Source organism: Passer domesticus, chromosome 6 (genome assembly GCF_036417665.1).
Source record: "Passer domesticus isolate bPasDom1 chromosome 6, bPasDom1.hap1, whole genome shotgun sequence".
NCBI classification, from domain to species: Eukaryota; Metazoa; Chordata; class Aves; order Passeriformes; family Passeridae; genus Passer; species Passer domesticus.
The window spans coordinates 10,081,887-10,089,069 of NC_087479.1; the positions used below are offsets into that span (position 1 = coordinate 10,081,887).

At 43.1% G+C, this 7,183-nt stretch overlaps 1 protein-coding gene across 2 annotated transcripts in view; it reads right to left on the minus strand.

Moving 5' to 3' along the window:
* Positions 1–6,958, minus strand: part of KLC1 (kinesin light chain 1) — a 43,441-nt gene extending 36,483 nt beyond the window's left edge. The window contains exon 1 of one of the 2 annotated variants that reach the window (XM_064423206.1): positions 6,287–6,958. The gene's annotated coding sequence lies outside the window, so the exon portion shown is untranslated. Of the gene's footprint in view, positions 1–6,024; positions 6,146–6,286 lie in introns of those variants that run through there. The other variant, XM_064423207.1, reaches the window with a different exon arrangement.
* Positions 6,959–7,183: the final 225 nt, after the last annotated feature.

The window sequence follows — 7,183 nt, forward strand, 5'->3', positions numbered from 1 at the left end:
AAACAGTCACTGTAATTCAAACCCCACCAACCGCTGCCTTCAAAAATGGGCTCTGCATCTTCGCTCTCCACCTGCATTCAGCACAAATTCCAAACCTAAGATATTTTTGTTTGGTTAAACAATGTATTCCAAGAGCAATCTTCTAAAGTATGGGCTAAAATCAATATGCAGAATATGATTTTTTTTTCTTAAAACTCCAGGGAGAGAAATTTATACTAAATGAATAAAAAGTACTTAAAAGCAAAGTAATTGATTCATTAATCTGCCTTTATCTGTTTTCTGAACAATGGAAAGGAGATTTATTTAAGTAACAGCAAATTACTGAGACTCTTGAGACAAAGTCACCCTGTGGTGCCTCTTGTCTTTTTCAAAATATAGAATGGATAACAATTCTTTAAAAATTAGGACATCTGGCTATGACACCTGTAAGTACCACAAGAAAACATTACATATAATCTCTGTATGATTTCTTAAGCCCTTGGGAGTGTCTACCAAGGACCAGTATCATGTGTTCCAGAATGCTCCCAGACCAGCATCTTATTAAGCAGTTTTATTACATCATCTCTGTTAAACACAATTCCACCTTACCACAGCCATAGTCCTCAGGTTCACACATCTGATCTTGCCAAAATACAACATTCCTCAAAATTAACATGTCTTTCTGGGGATTCATTCCCCGATACCTCTAGTAAGACTCCTAGGTCACTATCATGTAAGATAACACACTTCCAATTATCATCATGACTTCTGCACCCCTCCACATTTCAATACAGTAATATTCATTACACTGAATGCTACTATACTGAATTGGGCCACTACATCTAAGGAAATGGTAAATATAAACGATAGCACATTCTTTTATTTTCCACACTTTATTGCCTTCTATGTCCAGAGGAATTTAGAAACTGAATCATCTGGTCTGGCTTCCTGCAAACACCAGACCATGAGCACTCTTTTACTCACCAAGGCTATGGCTAGCATCGTAACCTGGCAATGCTCCTCACCCAGCCACACATTTCATTCACATCCCTGTCCATAATAAATCAAAATAAAGGTATGTGCCTTTTACTGGATTATTTTACTGTCAGAAGTGAGTGGACAGAAAAGAAAAAAGGTTCAGGCCAACCAAAATACATTTATTTCCCCAGGCTGCCATGCAGCAAGCTGTGTTGATAAAACGAGGACAAGGGAACAAGCAGCAGGGCTGTGGAACTACGTAAACCAGCACTGAGATTGAAGAACATTTCATCTACATCCTTAGAGATCAATTATATGTTCCTATTCCATCAACAGAAACAATATAGGAAGTTGTAGTCCCCGTCCTAGCTCAAAATTATAACCTCCCCTATGTCCTCACATATTACCATCCCACTAGTTGGATTAACCTGACTACACTCTGCCACTGTGAGGGAGAGATGAATCCACTTCTTTCATCAACCCTCCCTTTAAATACACACTAAATGCAACAGGGAGCTGGGGGAGAGCAGGGTGGAACATCCAGTTTAAGCACACGAACAAATGAAACATTAAAGGTGGGGATATACTAAAATCCACTCAGGGCAAAGACAGGAGGGATGACAGAGTAACAGCAGCCTCTGAAATGGAAGCTGCTCAAGCCAGAAGATGAAACTACGGCTTTGCCACACTATTCAGACTGACACTGTTTGATAAAGGAACACCCATAAAAACACTTAATCCCAAAACAATATTCTATTTAGAAAAACAAAATTAAGGCAGCAGAACCACACCAACACACACCCTGCTCCTCCCTTGCCAGTCCCTAATCTGTAGGACATGGTTTGCAAATCATTCAGCTACTGTCAGCTGGAAGGAGCAAACTCAAATACAGTGCAGCAATGCAATTACTGCAATCCTTTACAAAGCTTAAAACCACCACCCTCTGCACTGAGGAATGGCTCTCAAGTTTGAACCATAGCACACTGCCAGTAATCTTATTTTTTTGTTAACATTAACTACTTAACTACTACATACAAACTCAGATAAGAATGATGATAATAATTTATCTGGTAATCCTGAAAAATGTATGTATTGACCTTTAAAAAGACTAACTTGTAGATATAACATTTTAAGCAGTATCAAGAAGTTGGATTATGTCAGACATTTCTTGAACTTCTGAAAATTACTAAGTGCAGTGTTAACTTTTCTAATTGTTTGCTGGGGTACATTCCATAGTAAATATAATATAATTAGCCACCACCCCAACCCTACAGATATGTAAGGAAGCCAGTACTACCCACTAGATTAGTGACATCCTTTGTTCTAGTCACTCTAAAATTTAATAAAATCATCTAGGTTTCCAACATAATCCCAGAAAGGAAAATCTAAACATGATAAATCAGGTTTATGGTGGGTATTTACAAAATAATCAAAATATGAAACTGCTCATTTTTAAATCTACCCACAAAAGATATTCTACTGCTTTCACTTGTAAGGAAGACTTGATATTGAGAAATCATGTACAAAATATATCCATATTGGAAATATAAGATGGCATGATCTCACGTTTCCTCATTTTCAGCAAGAAACACGACCAACAATAATTATTTGATAAACGAAATTCATTTTAATTCTACATACATGCCAAATGCCAATATACAACTTCCAGATTAAAGATTTCTTACTGCAGTTAAATAGCAGCATTCCTGGGAGATAAGCTGGATTCAAAGAAACAAACAGTGATTAAATCAATAGACAGATACTATTACTTGCATCTGTTTTCTTAGCTGACTGAATCTGAAGAAACTGTCAGAGACTGTCTTTATATATTTAAAGAAATTGGCATCTGTAATGTTAACTGTGCTTTAGTGTTCATCCTTTGTTCACATCCCCAAATATATTATAGATACTAGAAGCATACATACAACCTTCAGTCCGTGTGCTTGCCCTTTCAGTATGGCCTCTTATTATTAAGTATGTTAATTGTCTAGCACAAAAAAGCCCCATGTATAGAGTCATCTCATGTCTGATGATACAAAACACCTCACACAGAATCCTCTGGAAGTAATTCCTGTATCACTGAAAGCATCTGCAATTCTGGCTCTAATCCTCATAACGAAGTGCCCAATTTAAATCCCGGAAGATGACGACAACAAATATCTCAGCAAATCCAAGTCAGAAAAAGGGCACCTTTCTCTGGTCAGGCATTTATTCAGTAACTTTTCAAAGGAACCACACTTCCTTCTACATCTTACTTTCAGAAAGGAAAATGTTTCATTAAATAAAACACTGGGAAGGCTTTATTACCTCAAAAACACCTGAAGCTGACACTGACTCAGGGTAACAGCTACAACCAGTTCCATTTTGAAGTCAAACAGGATTCTTTTTAGAGAGAACAAGGTGTCTCTGACTGGTACTTGGGTACAACAAATACATCTTAGACATTATGTTTGTCATGCTTTTGCTGGAAGGAAAATCAGAGTTAACATTGAAAAGAAATGTTTTTCTAAACTTTGGTCAAGGTAAATACTGTGTTCTTGTAAAACAATTAGAAATACTTTGGAAACATGAAATATTATGAAGGCTGAATTAAGAGAAAGCCTGTGGCTACCCACTTTATTACAATGATGATGGAATTGGTCCATTTTTACAACAGTTGTGTCATACTGAGCAACACCCTGGAGGCATACTGACTACAAAAAATGTTTATTTAACTAGACCTAGCACGCTTGTCTCCATCACTGTCTGTGACTCTGCTCTTCAACACTGAACACACTTTGCTTTGTACACTGAGTACACTTTGCTTATTTACGAATTTACCCAAATTTCTGTATTTTTTACTCCTCTTATAAAAACTTTATTTTACAAGTGTTTGTATACTGAATTGAATTTTAAAATAATCATGAGCTATGCAACTGGAGAGATGCTATTAATCCCAGAGTAAATTCAATTGCACGTCTGCCAGAGAAGTCAAACAGAAGAGATGAAAGAGTAACTGCACAAGCCCACATTTCAAGAGAAACAGAAGCTGCATTAAATGGACTCAGAACTGAATATAAGGCTACAGTATTTCCCCAAACTCACAATTAAATAAGAGACATCTGTAGGTATGTGTATATACACAAAAAGATACAGAGAGAGAGATATGTGTACTGTATGAGCAGCACAAGAGTGAGAGGTTTCTGATATTAGCATGGCAAGTTCTCCGTAAACACAGGAAGCAGCAATTGTCCTTATATGCCTTAAACACCTGTACAGTGTATTTTGTTCTATGTCAAAAACATTCAGATTGACTCCTGCATATTTAATTACAAATTATGTATGTGAGTTCTCTATTGTCAAACACAGACCTTTTAAAAGAATCCATTTCCATTTATAAGGCATTACTAACCGTATCATAGGAATTTGACAAACAATTCATGAGGCTACTTCACAGGACCTTTGGGGGGTAACTTTATTTTTTTTTTTTTTAGTTATATATGGTAGCAAGTAAAGAGAATCTATGCTCAAATTGCTGTTAGAATTTCTGATTACTGGAATTGTCCAGCTCCATCATCATCCTTCAGAAATATGAAGGCTGCCAAACTTTAACTGCAACATGATGCAGAAGTGATACTGCATCGGTGAGTGAGCTTCAGGAATGGACAATTTAAATTCCCTGCATTTACCCACATGCTTCTCCATTATGTGAAAAGTCTACCTAAATGGAACTGTTAGAGTTCTCCATAGCTGTTCTAATTTCATGGAAAAGGTCCTCCTAAACCATGTGGTCACAAAAATAATTGCGCAAGTGACTTTTAAGGTCTTCTGCTCAGCCTCACCAGATGGATCAGCTTTCTCTCTGCTGCCAGTAAATGCTGAATGTGTAACTTCCAATTGTATCTGTAATCCTAGGGTTATAACATCCTCTATCGTGTTTCACTGAAGCTTTGGAATTCATATTCAATTAAAATAAAGCTATTTTCCAAAAGAGTTTCAAATCAACTGTGCATTCTAAAAGGTGTTGCCTTCAGTTTTGTTGGGTTTTTCTTTTTTTCATCAAAATGCTAAGCTGTCTAAAATCTCAACAGTTCCTTCAGCTTCCAATGGACACCCTTTGTGCATAAGTTTCCTTTTTAAGTGATGAGCAAATGCAAAAGTGGAAGTGAAAGAGACAATTACTTCGCAATTGTTTTTAAACCTTCTGTCAAGCACAACACAGCTCAAAATGAATGACACTGGCTCATAATTTTGCTGTTCAAAGCAAACTGTAAAAACTGACTTTTGCTTTTTCCTAGCCAGTTTTGTTTTCTGAGTCTATAGTCTGACTTCATGACCAGTATCTTGAGTACTGATACTACTTTTACATCATATCCACTAATGGAAATGACTATCACCAAAAAAAAAAAAAAAGGTATTAAGAGCACCATCATTGATTTAGTCACCTTCAAAAGCCACACAAGAGTATTACAATAGGTGACACCACCTTGGCCATTAAAATGTGCTTCAATATGCCTAGAACACAGAATTCAATAAAGTGTCAAGAAGTTTCCTTATTCTGATTACATACAACTGCTGTGCAGATCTACAAATCTGGCATCTCGTTACTCAGAAATATCCAAAAGACGGAAGGAAAATGAGTAAGGCTTTAAAGTGTCCTTCTAATCAATCTCTGCTCTAAAGACACAGTTATCAATTAAATCAATTCTATATTTTTGCTAGAAGAACGTGTTTCTAACCAACGCTTTCCTTATTTTGGAGGTGCAGAAATCCGGACAAGACCTGAGTCTATGAATCGCCTCCGACTACAGCACGGCAGGTGACCTACAATGTATAAACGCGGTCACTATGTACAAAGCCCAAAGAAGACCTGTCCCAGCCTCGCCTTCCGCCAGTTCCGCCCTGGCAGCGGCGCAGCCCCAGGCCGGGGAGCGCAGACAAAGCGCCGCACGCCCGGAGCCGCAGGCCGAAGCCTCCCCAGCCCTCTCTGCCCGCTCCCTCCCAGGGCGGCGCCCGCCGCAGCACCGAGGGGAGCCGGCGGAGGAAACGGCGACAAAGCCGAGCCGATGCCCATCCCGAGGCACGTACCCCTGCCCGCAGCCGAGCGCAACTGACAAAACGCCCAACAACAGCCTGCCCGAACAGCCACCCCGCCCTGGGCGCGGAAAGGACGGGGCCGGCTGTCAGCGGCGGCGCTGCGGGGGGACCGGGCGGCCCGCGCAGCCTTTTGTTGTTTGCGCAGCGGCGGATGCAAAGGGAGAGGAACTGAACACCCCACGCACCCACACCCAAACGCACACACCCCGGTCCCGGCCCGCCGGCCCCGGCCCGGCCGGCGCCCCCCGCTCACCGCTCGGTGCTGCAGCTCGGGCGATGTGCGCAGCGCTCGCTGAGGCGGCGGGGGCCGCGCAGCCCGGGGCGGGGAGGCGGCCGGAGGAGGATGTCAGCGATGGGCGGGCGAAAGGGAGGAAGGAAAAGGGTTTTTGGGGGGGAGAGAGGACCGGAGAGAGGGAGGGAAAGCGAGAAAGAAGCGAGTCAGCACCACGGCGCACCCAGCGCTTCCCGCTAGGCGCTGGCAGGGCCGCGGTGGTCGGCGCCGGCGGAGCGGGCGCTGACAGCTGCCGGCAGCCGCCGCCACCACCCCGGCTGCTGCTGCTGCGGCTGCGGCCGCCGCCCCTGTCCCGCCCCGCGCTCCCCTCCCTCCTTCCCTCCCGCCCCGCCTGACATGGCGGCGCCCCCCTTCTCCCACAAGCGCCCGCGCGCCCTTCTCCCCCCTCATGGCGTCATCCCTCCCCGGGAGCGGGGCAGCGCCGGCTGGATGCTCTGAGGGAGCTCAGGGCTTCAGGTGCATCCCCGAGGCTGCCAGTGCGGGCCACGCTAAGCCTTGCTAAGATTTGCCTCGCCCGCCTCAAGGGGATGGCAGTGGAGAGCAGATCCCGGCGGCTCCTCAGGGCGCCCTCGGTGACACTGGGACGGGTTCGCTCCAAGGGGGCACCACGGCTGATGCTCTTGGCGCTGGTTTGACCTGCTGTAGTGGAAAGAAGTTCAGCGTTATGGTGACTGTAGGACCCCAACTCAGTTGGATGCCTCTGCGAAAATCTTCCTTTAAAAAGGACATTGAGGTGCTGGAGTGTGTCCAGCCAAGGGCAGCAAGGCTCATGAAAGGTCTACAAAACGTGGCTTATGAGGAATGGCTGAGTGGCCTGAGTTGGTTTAGTTTCAAGACAAGGAGGCTCAGGAAGAACCT